This window comes from Pogona vitticeps, chromosome 4 (assembly GCF_051106095.1).
Source record: "Pogona vitticeps strain Pit_001003342236 chromosome 4, PviZW2.1, whole genome shotgun sequence".
Taxonomy (NCBI): domain Eukaryota; kingdom Metazoa; phylum Chordata; class Lepidosauria; order Squamata; family Agamidae; genus Pogona; species Pogona vitticeps.
In genome coordinates, this window is record NC_135786.1 from 73,964,159 (window position 1) to 73,979,439 (window position 15,281).

The 15,281-nt window shown below is 40.3% G+C and overlaps 1 protein-coding gene across 6 annotated transcripts in view; it reads left to right on the forward strand.

Annotated features, from left to right (window-relative positions):
* NFIA (nuclear factor I A) overlaps positions 1 to 15,281 on the forward strand; it is a 558,292-nt gene that overhangs the window by 98,358 nt on the left and 444,653 nt on the right. The window lies entirely within an intron of this gene.

Genomic DNA, 15,281 nt, shown 5'->3' on the forward strand with positions numbered 1-15,281 from the left:
ATTATTATTATTATTATTATTATTATTATTATTATTATTATTATTATTATTATTATTTGTACAGTCATACTGTAGAACTGTAAGATGGAAAGGGATCCCAAGTGTTACTGAGTCCAATTCTTTGCCAAAGCAGGAAACCCACAGCAAAAGCAGCCATGATAAGGTAGGTGTCCAGCTTCTGTTTCAAAACATCCAGTGAAGGATTGTTCACCATCCCCCAGGACAATGCATTTCATTGTTGAACAGCTCTTACTGACAAGAAGCTCTTCCTAATTTTTAGGTGAAATCTCCTCTCTCTGTATTTTTACTCTGTGTTTTTCATTTCTTCTGGATCATGTAGTTCATGTAGGAGAAATTAAAATCCTCGTGTCCCACCTGCCAATGAAGGCTTCTAAGAAAACAGTGGAAACTCAACATGAGTCCTCTAGAGTCTCCAGCTTTTCCTGATGCTCCCAAACTAGGAGCTAACTGGACAGGATGTTATCATGCAAGTCATAATTACATGAATTTTTAAAAAGCAAACAGCTGACACATAATGGAAATGCAGATTGTGCCACATGGGGAGGTGGGCTTTAAGCTTTAGCACTTGCTACGGTCCACATCTTGATCAGCCTGCAGCTACCTGCAGCTGCTTTTTTTTGTAAGTGGGAATGTCTATCAAGTATAACCTCTTGGACTCCCAAACAGGAATAGGGTCAGAAAATGGCAAAGTTACTTTCTTAGACTGCAATGGCCCTCCTAAGAAAGGGATCTGAGGACTGTCATCCAAAGAAATAACTTTTTCAGTCTCTGAATTGGACTTCAATAGGTTTAAGCCCCTTATCTCTATGTTGCAATCCTAACCTGGATCAATGGCCTACGAGCCCACTTCTTGCTCCTACTTCCTTTTATAAAATATTCACACAGTTACTAAACAAGCAACATGATTTGGCCCTGATGAAATAATTCATAATAATTATATGCTGTCTAGTTGATTCCAACTCATGGCACCCCTTCTCAGGACTTCCTATGTATAGTGTGTTCAGACATGGTTTACCAATACAGGGGGTAAAGTAATAAGTCTGAGAAGATAATTCTTAAATCCAAATTTAAGTGTGAGTTAGCAAAAACTGACTTTTCTATGTCTTCCTTCCCACAGCAAGCCCTACAGCGTCTTAAAAATGCTACACAAAAGACTGGGATGAAGTATGACAATGAAATTTCTCTCAAAATTGGGCAGAAGTCTCTTTCAGTCAGCAGAACAATTCCATCCATAGAAGAGAGACTGTGGATGCAATTTGCTTAAACCCAGAAACAAAGCTTCAGATTTGCTTAGTTTAAACATGTACCTCATGTTTAAACAAATCAAATTAAGGCTAAACTTTACATCTAAACTTTCATAGTTTAATTTATTTCCAGTTGATACTATTTTCCTTAAAACAAGGGAAGTTTTTTTTGTTTTTTATCTCTGATAAAAGTTATCTTAATAGTTAGCAAAGAAAGTTGTCATAAATAAAGAAATCTTTTCTTTGTTCTTTAGGAATCTAACACAAATCACACTGATTTACAGTATGTCAGATTTTAGTTAGGAATTGATCTCAAAATAACTTGTTGTCAATGGATGTAAAGAACAGTCTGGATTAATTTTAACCACGTTTTTAAACCTTTTCTAAGTTACATAACTTATTGGGTTGTCGCAATGATGTCCAAAAATATCTTCAGTGTTATTCATTTTAAAGACTTTCTGAAAGCATTTGTCATTAAGCAGTTAACAGCCTCTGCCTCTCCTCTTTATGCGGACATGAATAAATTAGCATCCTGAGTGCAGAACATTCACTTTTACAGTAGGTGGTGTTCTTGTTACACTTTCATAAATGGCAGACTAATTAACTATCTTAAAGAGGACATCATTAAATTATTTCCCCCACCCCCTGTTAAAACATTTCGACATTTAATGTGCCCCAGCAATTCAATTATGCTTAAACTAACTAGCTTAACTACAGTTTTCTTACCTAATGGAGTTCAAAATAGATTTTACAGGGGTTTGTTTTTTGCTGTGGATGCAGATGAAACTTGAGAACTGAAGCCTATGGCATTTAAACTAAGTTTCCTAAGAAAATGCACATATTAGTTGTTCGCAAGTCCCAAAGTGCTGTTTGCCAAAAAAAAAGGGATCTATTAATGTGAAATCCTTAGCTTTTTTTTTCTCCTAGAAAAAGGTATCTGGCATTGTGTGTTTGTATGTGTTTTCCCATCTAAAGGTGCACTGCAAGCATTGGGGTGAATACTTCAGGGAGAAGAAGTAAACAAAGGCTTCTTGTTTCCTGCCTGGTCAAAACAGCTCAAGTTAAATTGAGACAAAGGACACAGGGGCCGGTCTTTACTACAGCCTGATTTTCATTTTAATCATGCATCTGATGAAAAACTGGAAAGGTTGAACTCTCCCTGTGGAACTTTTTCCCAAGAAACGTTATGGCAGGTTGATGCATAACTGTTTTCACAATGAAAGGCAAGGGACTTCCTCACATCCTGAGAAATGTGTACCAGTCTTCCAAGAAGGAAGGCCGTGGGGCTAATTTTGAAACATATGACTTCACAAACTTTGACGTCCTTTATAGAGTAGTGAAGTGCATCATTATTTTTAAAAGTTTTAAGAGATGTTCCCCAGCAGTCTTTGTGTCGATATACATATAATGAAAACAGACGCAGGTGTCTATGCACTGTACAAAGTTAAGAGCACTGTCACGTCTCTGTTGTTGTTTTGACTAGAGATGGGCACAAATCACTGGTTCGGCAGTTCATGCTGGTTTGTCCATCAGTCCAACAGGTGTTCCATGTTTCTGAGCCCTAACTTCTCCAGCAGGCACCCGCTCAGAGGTGTCCGCAAGAGGAGTGTGTGCCTGCAGGTGGAGGCAGGGCTTGGAACTGCAGAACACCTGACAGACCAACAGATGAACCGGCACAAACCATCAAACTGGTGGTTCATGCCCATCTCTAGTTTCAACTTCTATACCCCCCATAGCGCTAAAGAACTCTCTGTATGGTTTAGAGCATAATTATACAAATAGCACTTTATGCCCCAAGCAAGTTGGGTGCTCATTTTACCAACCTTGGAAGGATGGAAGGTTGCATCAACCCTGAACCAGCTACCTGAGTCCCTTGGATCAGTGGTCTCCAACCTTGGGCCTCCAGATGTTCTTGGACTTCAACTCCCAGAAATCCTGGACAGCAGAGGTGATGGTGAAGGCTTCTGGGAGTTGAAGTCCTAGAACATCTGGAGGCCCAAGGTTGGGGACCACTGCCTTGGATCAAACCCAGATCATGAGCGGAGACTTTGACTGCACTACTAAAATTCAACCACTGTGCCATGGGGCTCATTACCTATTCTTTGAAAAGGATATTAAGGAAAAAAAATCTATACACATTTCCTTCTGGCAAGAAAATCAAATGAGAGGAAAACAAAAGTCTGCTGTTGAGATCTTTCCTTGATTCTCAAGGTTAGCTGGAAGCACACGGACTTTACAGGAGTTTTGGGTAGATCAATCCAACAACCTGTGGCTGAAGAAGTGGGTTGTAACCTGTGGCTGAAGAAGTGGGAAGCACACGGACTTTACAGGAGTTTTGGGTAGATCAATCCAACAACCTGTGGCTGAAGAAGTGGGTTGTAACCCATGAAAGCTCACACTGAAATAAAGTTGTTAGTCTTAAACATGCAGCAATCTTTCCTCTTTTTTTTTTCCTTTTTCCTTTTTTCTTTTTTTTTCTGAAAAAGACTATCATGGCTACATTTCTGAAAACTTTGCATACTCACAGTTTTTTTCAGGAAATCATTATTTTTCATTCCTTATACATCCAGAAATATAGATAAAGTCAGTCTTGCCCACCTAAAATCTTCCCATTAGAATATTCCCTGGTGCTAAAAACTGATGTAGGAAACTGTGTTCAGCTCCAGTTATCTTAAATTTCCTGGCAGATCATGGTGGCTGGATCCAGAAATGTTCTTCCACTAACAGAAGGATTACATAACATGTATTCATCAAAGTGGTTTGTGTGTGAGAGAAAATCACTTTTACCTTGGACAAGATCAACAAAGGGCATAAAAATCTGATAAAATATAAATGGAAACTGGTCAAATTAAAAGTAATTAGTACTTCTCAATTGGAGCTGAAAACCAATTTAAAAAATAAAATATAACCTCAGTAAATGAGTCCTGCAAGAAATGTAGCCTGATTTACAGCAAGTTCTATACCACTGGAGTTCACTTTCCCACACATAAGGTTAATTAGTAATATGTAAAAGTTTATGCAAAATAATCTCGTAAACATTTATTAGCATGCTAATAGAAAATTACCCTCATAAAATCAAATTATAGGCTTCGCTGAGAGTACAGGACAGCTCGGCTATTGCTTATCCAGTGACAGCCACATTTGGAAAATCTCACAATGTACATGTTCAGTTTTGCTCAGTTTGGGAAAGTCACCACTGCCTAGGCTGGCCACAAGGACTGTGGGAAGATGCAGCTATGCTTCCATTACTGGAAGTCCCAACAGTAACTTCTCTCAGCTTTGCCATGAACAAAAGACTCTGTTTCTCTTGCTTCTGTTTTGCTTTCCTAGCCTTGGGTCCTCATATATTCTTCTGAGAACTTCCATTACACTCTGTGGTATAGCTAGTGGTCAGGGCTAATGGGATTTGTATTTCAACAAGATTAGGAAAGGTTTACAACTTTTTCCATCTGTAGTGACAAAATGAGCAATATCCTTAACAAACAGCTAGAAGATTCAGTGCTTTGTTTGGGTAATTTGCTCTCTCTCTCTCTCTCTCTCTCTCTCTCTCTCTCTCTCTCTCTCTCTCTCTCTCTCTCTCTTACTTTGAACACATGTGGTCACCAGAACATAGGGCAAACCAACACCCTGCAAAATGAAGCAAATAGTGAGTTATAGGTTCATTTGGTGGCCCCCTTAATGCAGTATAGCAGAAGTGAGGACAGATCAGGCAAAATAAATGGCGACAAACCAGATTAAAAACTATGGAGATTGTGGCTGAATCATGACATGACCAAATCACTCCAATAAATTCAGGACTATGGGGCTGACTGTTAGAGGCACTTACCTGATCGAGCAACAGGTCCCTGACTCTGAGAATACCTGGGGTATCCCTGCCTGTCTCAAGGCCGCTTTAACTTCCTAACACTCTAGACGTGGTAGAAAAACAAAAATTCGATGTTTCCATCTCCACTGAGGGCAGCTTCAGGCATAACTAGGATGACTGCTACAGCAGTGTCTCCAACAGGTGTGATACCATTACCCTGTGGAAAGAGTGTACTGAAGTCCCATGGAGATGCATCAAGTTATAGAACAGAATATGTGACTTGGAGACAAATGGTTCAGTCCCAAATCTGATTGCTCTTTACTAGTAATTAATTCATTTGTTGATGCTTTGTGTTTGTATTGAAGGTCCACTCAAGTGTCCTGTCACGTCCTTTGCAGTGGGGTTAGCTTCCTGTCTTACTTTAAAGCCGATCTGAAAAGGAATGTCTTTTCTTGATGGCAGAAGGACAAGAGGGAGGGGGCCAAGCTAGTTTTCAGGGCAGTGCATTCCAAAGCCTGGGGTCAGCCAATGAAAAGACATGTTCTCATGTCCTCACCAAGCAAGCTTAGGAAAGTGGTGGAACCAAAAGAAGGGCCTCCCCAGAAGATCTTAAGAGCCGGGAAGGCTCATATGGGGTGATGCAATCCTTCAAATAGGCTGGATCCAAATCACATAAGGCTTTATGGGTAATGACCAGCACTTTCAGTTGGGTCCAGAAACAGACTGGCAGCCAGTAAAGCTGTTATAAAGGTAAAGGTAAAGGTTCCCCTTGACAATTTTTGTCCAGTCGTGTTCAACTCTAGGGGGCGGTGCTCATCCCCATTTCCAAGCCATAGAGCCAGCGTTTTTGTCCGAAGACAATCTTCCGTGGTCACATGGCCAGTGCGACTTAGACACGGAACGCCGTTACCTTCCCACCAAGGTGGTCAATATTGATCTACTTGCATTTGCATGCTTTCGGACAAGCAACGGGCGCTCACTCCGTCGCGTGGATTCGATCTTACGACTGCTTGGTCTTCTGACCCTGCAGCACAGGCTTCTGAGGTTTAGCCCGCAGCGCCACCACGTCCCTTCAAAAGCTGTTATAATAAGGGATTTATAGGCTCCCTGTAACCAGCACCTGTCAGCAGTCTTGCTGCAGCATTTTGAACCAGCTGAAGTTGTTGAACACTCTTCAAAGGTAGTCCCAGGTAGAATGCATTGCAGTAATCAAAATTAAAATATGTAATGTAATACTTCACTGTTACCATTGTCACACACAGAGTAGGTTTTCCCAATGAGCTGTACTCCATGATCAATTAGATCTGTTCCTAGTTTTCCGCCATCAATGCTCTAGCTTCCGTCCTACTCATTTCATCATCCACAGCTCCCTCGTAAACCAGGGAGTGAGTTTGGCTGCACTTTGTGGGAGGGGAAGCTTCCAGGCAATTGTGTCAATGGTGTTGTTCCTCTGTGCTGTCAAGGCAACCCTGATTTGTGGTGACCTGATGGATGAGCAATCTCCGAAATGTCCTCTCCTCAACAACCCTGCTCAGTTCTTGCAAACTCAAACCTGTGGTTCTTTTAGGAAGTCAATCCATCTCATATTTGGCCTTCCTCTTTCACGGCTGTCTTCCACCTTTTCCAGCAATACTGTCTTTTCCAGAGAATCTTGTCTTTTCATGATGTGCCCAAAGTAGGCCAGCCTCATTTTTGTCTACAGAGACAGATATCTCAGGCTTGATCTTGTCAATAGCCCTGGCTGTTTCCACATTCCAGCCCAGGCCTTGGCAGGATCACCTGTTGAGATAGCAGGAAATTACCCAAGAGCCATCAGGAAACTATTTGGAGCCATCGGTCTCCTAGGTCAGACTATTTTAATTCCACCCCTACAGAACATCTGGTTTCTAATAAGCCTAAACCCTACCAGATAGTGATCCATCCATGATAAAGGAACTACCAAGAGTTCCTCCACACCTAGATCTTCACCCTTCTGCCTAGTACAAAAAAACCAGGTCACCTTGCGACATGAGTGGGGCCAGATACCACTTGGGGAAGCCCATGGTTATTATGGTAGACATGAAATCCTGAACCATTTCTGATAAACTTGTCTCCACATGAGTGTTGAAGTCCCCCAGCACAACTAGGTGAGACAACTGCAGCACCACACTCAAAACCAGATCAGCCAGCTCAGGCAGGGAGACTGTTGTGCAGCAGGCAGTATACCAACAGAATCCTTATTCTGTCCCAGTGCCCCACCCTCAGGTATATGCATTTGAATACAGCCATCTGTGGGACAGGGCACCTGGTAAGAGTGATTGAATCTTGATAGACTATTGCAGTTCCTCCTGCCCACCCACTCCCCCAGGTCTGTCCTGCTACTGTACAGAGAACATTAGTGGGCAAAGCTGAGGAAATCTAACTTCTCCAGCTTCACCCAACTAGGTACTGTATCTGTAATGCAAGTGGGATCATCATGTTTATCCAGGACCAGATTCTGGATGTTAGCTGTCTTACTTTTCACTGATGTAGCATTTAGCAACAGCACCTCCGACCTGGAGGGTCTGCTACCAAGGCTGTCCAAGATATTTGATTTGGGAGATAATAGAATACAACCAGCATTCCATTATCTATCTTCCTCCCATAATATCATTGATATTATATCATTGATGCCTCCCAACTTCATATCTCCCCCTACCCTCTGTAAATGTAATGTTTGCTCCCTGCTCCTAACCAACCCCAGCATCTCCCCTCCTTTGAAAACACATCCCTGCTTGACAGACAAAAAACCACACAACAATAAACAGAATCAGGTAGGTGCAGGACACATTAAACAAGTCCCTTGATTTTCTGAAATGTGATGTCTAGCACTTGCCCTTATAGCTCTCTCTTTAGGACCAAAAACAACAACAGTCCACAACCCCCCCCCCCCCCATGCATGCACACAACCCCAGTTCCCATGTGCTCCACCTCCAAACAGGTGATAGAAATCAGGGAAAGGAAAAAGTCAGGGAGCTAGAAGGGACAAAGTTATTGTGCTACACTGAGAAATGATGATAGTCATCTGCTTGATAGACTTCTGCTGGAATAAAGCAGATGATCATTACATTTCTTAGGTCCACCAAATATTTGTATTTATGCTATGGGCATGATGATTTCAAAGATACAAAATTCTGCTTTTTCAATAAACTTTCTGAAGATGTATTTATAATACTCCAAAATACAATGTTTGGAATAGATCATCTCACTTTGCCTTTTCACAAGGTATTTATAATAAGCTAAAATACAATGTACAGTATTGAATATATCATTTATGGACCAGATGACATAGGAACTGTTTTAACATAATTGCACACTAGCTGCCTCAGACTTTCAGGCAGTTCTATAGGAGTCTTTCCCCCTTCATAATACTGTATGCCCTTTTGTTACTGAAATGTGAAACAAACTTTGCTTTATTATCAGTTCTCTAGAGTTGTGTTACACCCTGTGGCTATACCAGGTTCATAGGTTTCTTCTCAGTGTAATCCCTGGGGATCATAGTTAAGGTCAGGGAAAGACATAAATGATACTCTGCGGTCTAACATTCATACAATTATCAATTCATAAATCCTAGTCATACTGTAATGAGCATAAGAGATAAGAGAAAAGAAGATTGAGGGGTGGTGAGGTGGGTTGTGGAACTGAAAAAGATAAGCAAGTAATTATAATGAAATCTACAAGAATTTAGGGAAATATTTTTACTTTTCTCTGTGTTTTAATCTTCTGCCTAGTAGCCATCTGAATGAAAAGTAATGTGCATATATTAATTATACTTGAAACATTTTATTTGCTTTGAAAATGGCATTTTCAAAATGGCTTTCTGTTGACAAGGGTGCAGTTTATCTGACCATCATTTTTGAAGTCCCATAAAAACTGGCCTAGCCCCCATTTATGATGGAATGGAGGCAACCATTTTGCATAGAAGTGTGCAGGGAAAACTGTATGAAACTACATTACATTTACAGAGCAACCTTCTTGTTCCGCTGCTGGAACATTCCAAAATCGGAGCATCCTGATAATTTCCAGACGGCAGAAGGGAATGCAGAATGAGTGTTTCTTGCCCCTGTGACCTATCAGTTTCATTGGTTTCCTCCCATTGCAAGCAGTGTGAGGGAAATCACTCAGAGCAGTTCCGGGGCACATCTGAATGCTTCCCAGCATTGGAGCTGTGCTCAAAGCAGGACGGCTTGGATCCTATGCATACAGAGCCTCCCCCACCTTGCCTCATGCCAATCAAACTTTCACCTTTTACTCCCATATAATGTTAGAAAAGTGGCAGGTGCTGATCTCTCAGGAGAGATACTTAGGCTCCCCCTGTACTTAGGCTCCTGAGATGCTGTTCCACAGGCTACAAGATCATATTTCTACTCTTAAACACACAACAGTTGAAGTCTGTATTGTAGCTGAGATTTCTCTCCTCAGTTCTCACCAGACAAGAGCAACTTCTTATGAACAGATCGGGCTTGTTCAAATGTTAAATCAGTTACCACATAACCTGAAAGATCAGGATTGCCTCCTTAACATATACCGTTCATGCATTGATATTACATATTCTCCACAGCCTTGAGACTGGTATTCTTGAAACACAACAGATCTTGCCATGAAGCATATTGTTTAGCATCTTCCTCGTCCTTTTATTTGAGCAAAGCCAGTGTAAACTGGTCATGTGTGGAAGATTTTTGTTAGTTTTGCACCTTTGAATGCTTTAATGGATTTTCATTACACTTTCATGTGATTCTTCTTTTTGCATCAAGGTGGGCAACAGGCAGCCTATAAGCCATATGTGCAGCCCCACTCATATTTCTGAAGTCTAAACACACACACTCACAGACACACAAACAGAAAGAGAGAGAGAGAGAAAAAGAATGAGAGAGATCTGCCCCCCATTAAAAGGGGGGCATTAGTCAAGAGGGGTCTTTTCTGCATTCTTTTCTTTGAAAATAAATTACTCTAGTCACTTCTGGTTTTGAAAAACATGTTGGGAGAAAGCCCATAGTTTTGAGGAAAACCCATAGTTTTGAGGGAATGCAGCCTATTACATGTCGTAGGGGATAAAATTGGTCTATAGGCTAGCCATTCTCAACAGAGGCTCCACACATTCAAAGGGCACCACAGACAGGAAACAATTCTTTACACACTACCTTATAAGATACACTATGCGACCCAGCATATATTTCTTTCATATTTGGTTTACGGTTATGACCAAAAAAGGGGGCTTGAGAATGGCAGCTGTAGACCCATCAATGACTCCCATTCCTGTTTTACATTAATCTCATATTGCCTGTATGTGTTTAATTGGTTTATGCTTAATATTATGAAGGAAAAATACACTTCTATTGATGTACTCAGAGGAGCCTTAGCTCTTCTGCTACCAAAGGTCAGAATCAAAGTGCTGCTTCCAAACATCACATGGAGGCACACTGCACATTATGTACAAATGCGAGCATTCCAGCCAACCTCTTCCATGCCAGCGGAGAAGAAAGGAAAACATAGAAGGAGAAGAAGCTGCCTCCACCACCCCTGAGGTAATAAGGGGTGGAAAGAAGGTAATAGTGATGAAGGTGGTGACAGTCAGACAAACGATGGTGCCAGAGGTGCCCTTCCATGCCATAAAAGATGGAGAAGGCCACACATGGAACACTGTCAACCTTCACCAGAGGCTGTCTGTATATAGTTGACTATTTCTTCAATCAGTGCCTTGTTCCAAGTACTCTTCAGAACCAGGCACTGAGGTGAAAACTTGCTCTCGATAGACAACTATCTGTTTTCATGACAACTCATGGAAATGTTTTGCTGAGGATCTTGGGCCAAAAATGCTTTCTATGCATTTTGGTCATAGAGACACCTGCCATGTCTATCATGTCATTTTGATTTCTCTGGAAAAATGCTTAATGCCTACATGATATGTAGGAAGGCAGAGAGTATAAACAGATACATGGATAGATAAGTTAATTCTTATCTTAGAATGAGCCTTCCATCTCAATGCCGGGACCCATCAAATTATTTCCAGATAATCATTTGCTATGTATAAATAGAAGGAATTAGCATGTCTATCCACAGTACAGGTACTTGAAAAACAATTCAGAGACAGATTTATTAACATATGTTCAAAGACCTACTGGTTTTTCCCTCCTTTTTATCCTTGCCTACATTCTGCTGGTGGCATACCTAAATAACACCAGACATAAATAATAAGGCTTAGAATCCTCATAATCCTTTAGGAATACACAGAACATTCTAGGATTCAAAGCATTCAAAATGAAAAGAACTCTCCTGAGGCAGAGGGAAAGCCTCCTAATTTGCCTGATTCTTAGATGCTAGACATATGAAACTGGTATTCACAGTTTCAGGAATAAATCTTGTAAGATATCTTAGGTATTATATGACATGACAAGTTATAAGTTGATTCTTGTTCTCTCACTTGTCCCAGAAGGTTTATATGGTTCGTTTTACTTTTTTTACAGATCCAAGAGTAGGTAGTACCATTATAGAAAAAAATCGTCATACAATCTGCGAGTTTTCATGGATCAGGATGACATTTCTCAGTGGTCTATAAAGGTATCACCTACCCTTGCTTATGTATTTTGTAGTGACAACACGGTTCCCTTTTATTTCAATTTTACTTGTTCACTTTGCTGAGGAAGCTACTGTTTTATAAGTAGAAATATGGCTGAATTGGAGAGAAAGAGAGAAGGAAAACAAAACTAGAAAACTATTTTTTTTATTCTTAGGGAAATCTGCATAATGCATTGTGAAGAAACTATTGTTTCTGACACCTTTTAGTGGGTAATGACATCTCACACTTTCCCCCTGACTCAGCATAAACAGACTCTGAGGTAACTTGATGAACAATTGCTCCTGCTTCTCCAACTGTTGAAAAGCTGGTTCTTTCCTCTCCTTCCCACAACATTCTTGGAGGAATTCACATACCCAATGTATGGTTATGCAGAACAGCTTGTGCTGTATTTTTTCTTGTAACCTCTAGTGCCAAATGCAGTGTGTTGAGACTCAGTTGGGTTATTCTGTCAACATGTTTCAGTTAGGTCTAAGCTAAAAGCTGCTCTTTATACAGCTGGTTTAGGAAATGGACATCTGTGCAACTAGTCCAATAAACTGAAGTAAATGCAATGGAGTATTGCTCTAATCCTGGGGAATGACAGGAATATTTTGCTTTGCAAAAGACAACAAATGCTGATGCTTCTTATTCATCATTTATATGAATATACTGTATATATATCACCTAGACTTTATATACGTATATCTTCCACTGCCTCCCGGAGTTGGGTCAAATTCATGTTGGTCACTTCGATGACACTGTCCAACCAAGAGGTACCATTAGTCTTGCCTTTTGGAATCGGGGGGGGGGGGGGGCAGGGAGCTGAATGTATGTGCATTCACTTGCACAAGTGACATGAGGCCATGGTGCAAGTGACATGACAATTTTTAAGTTGATTCTTGTTCTCTCACTTGTCCCAGAAGGTTTATATGGTTTGCTTTACTTTACTGGTAGTCTCAAGAATAGACTACTGTAACACTCTCTACATGGGATTAACCATGTTATGGAAACTCTAGCAGGTCCAGAACATGGTCACCAGACTTTTAAGTGGAGTCAAAAAATACCAACATATTTCCCTGATTTTGGACACCTTAGACTGGCTGCCTGTCCATTTCCTTCCCAGCTACAAGGTAATAGTGTTAATCTACAAAGTTCTAATTGGCTTGGGCCTCATTACTTGCCAGAACTTCTGTTCCCTAGTGGGACTGCCCACTGTACCAGTTCCTCCCAGACAGGATAGCTGAGGATGGTGACCCTGAGAAAGACCCATAAAGAAAAAACAAGAAACTGGGTCTTCTCGATGGTCACTCCTCAGTTGTGGAATCAGTTACCACCCACTATTCACCTGGCCCCTTCACTGGGTATCTTCGAAAAACAGCTTAAGCCCTGGTTATTTCAGCAGGCATTTCAAAATATTCCATGTACAGAGCTTGCCTAAACTACTGCTACAAAATCACCATCTTTTAAACGTTTAGCTGTTAATTACTATGTTGTAGTATGCATTTTAATAGTTTATTGTTTATATTGCGTAAGTTGCAGATGTATCATTTCATGATTTATGATTATGATTTGATTTTTATTGTCTTTGTTTTTTTAATGTTATAAACCACCCAGAGTGTGGCTTTTACCTAGATCAGTGATCCCCAACCTTGAGCCTCCAGATGTTCTTGGGCTACAACTCCCAGAAGCTTTCACCACCACGTCTGCTGGCCAGGATTTCTGGGAGTTGACGTCCAAGAACATCTGGAGGCCCAAGGTTGGCGACCACTGGGCTAGATAGGGGATATAGAAATTGAATGAATATATCAATCAATCAGTCAGTCAGTCAGTCAGCAGTTCCCTCATTTGATCACAAGCTGTCTGTAATATCTAGTTCCACCCTCAGTGCCCTAATTAATTTAGGTAAGTACTGCAAATAGCTTTTAAATATAATTTGCCCATATGTGCACCTATCTCCTAGAGTTACTTTCCTTGAGGGTCCATTCTTTCCTCTCTTGTCAAATCTCCGAGTGATGGATTGGGATATCTTGGCCGTATGTAACTCCATATGCATGAATACAAAGGATAGATTCCAATTCATTCTTTCCCTTGACCTAATCACTTCCCTTAGAGGAACAGAAAGGGAATAATTTCTCCTGCCCTGCAGCCCTGTATCAGAATCCGATCCAGAAAGTTTGGGGAACATATAGAACAGATATAGGGGATGTAGGGAGAGAAAATGTGGTGAAAGTCCTATCGTGTAAGCAATCATCCCCTTGTGGATCATTGAGTTTCACCTAAGACCACCTCACAGAAAGTAAGTTTTGCTGTGCTCAGTGGGACTTATTTCAAACAAGCATGCTCCAGAAGATCACAGAATAAAGCTACATATTGTATACTGAATATATACAGCACTGCCTATCCCTACTGGCATTATGTGAAAAAAGAACTAATATGTCAGTGAATGATTGAATAACAGCTCTCAAAAAGATGCCTTTGTAAAGGTCAGGTATGGTATTCTTGGCTGCACGAGAAATAAGATGTGTTCAGCTGTAAATTCCAGCACTTCTATAGCATTAAACAGATGGCTATGAACAATTTATCTAGCTGTGCTATGTAATTTAATGCAAAATATTCTGTGTTCTACACAAATGATTGTGATTATCCTTGTTTTCTTCTTTTTTCATTACTGTATTTATACAGCAAAGCTATTACAACCAATTTATTTCCCATGTTGACAGAAGTTGGTGAATATCTTCTTAATCCTTTCAAGTTCTCCATTTACGAAATTCAGATGAGACTGTTTCAATTAGGGTCATCTGGTCATGTATCCCTTGATCCTCTGATCGCTACAGCAGCAATACCGTGTCAGTAATCTGTAGGCCACCATTTGGGTTAATGAATCGGCTTGGCTTTAAGTCTTGCCCAGATGTAATCTTTTATAGTTTTAATGATTTGGTCTAACATGAGCTCCAATTGCATGTAAACAATTTATTGGGTATCTGTGAAAATGCTCTATTTTTAACATTTTGGCTCTGTTTCTAATTAATTGTAGAGCAATTAAATCAACCCCAAACTGTTGGGATCAAGATTAAATCACAGAATGCTTATGTCTTCAGTGGGATCATTATTATCAAGACTAATAGTAATCAGGACCCAACATAGCAGAGGGCGGACCATTCAATCCTATTTCATTGTGAATATTCTCTTCTCATTAGACATCTGTTTTGGCTTAATGCACAAGCATAGTTCATCTTATATAACAGCTTTACTGGGAGATCTTGAAGCACATATCTGGTGAAATGGGAACTAGGTTGCAGACATATTTTTCCAGCATAAAGACAAGCAACAGTAATCAAAAGTATATAGAGAATGTAATAGTTCATTTAGCTGGTTTATTATATTAAGTGTCATCCAGTTCCAAACAACACACACCCTGAAACCATTTATGAGAACAAAATGCACACAAAAAGTAAGATACTAATATATTCATTAGAAAATATAAATTTATAAGAGTATATTCTTCAACATATCAACTAAAACATACAATTCTTCCCAGATACACACACACAGAGAAAGAACAGAAATGAAAAACAAAACTATCTGCCTGTTACAGGGAAGTATAAATAGATGGGCTCTTGTAGATAGCTGTGCCATT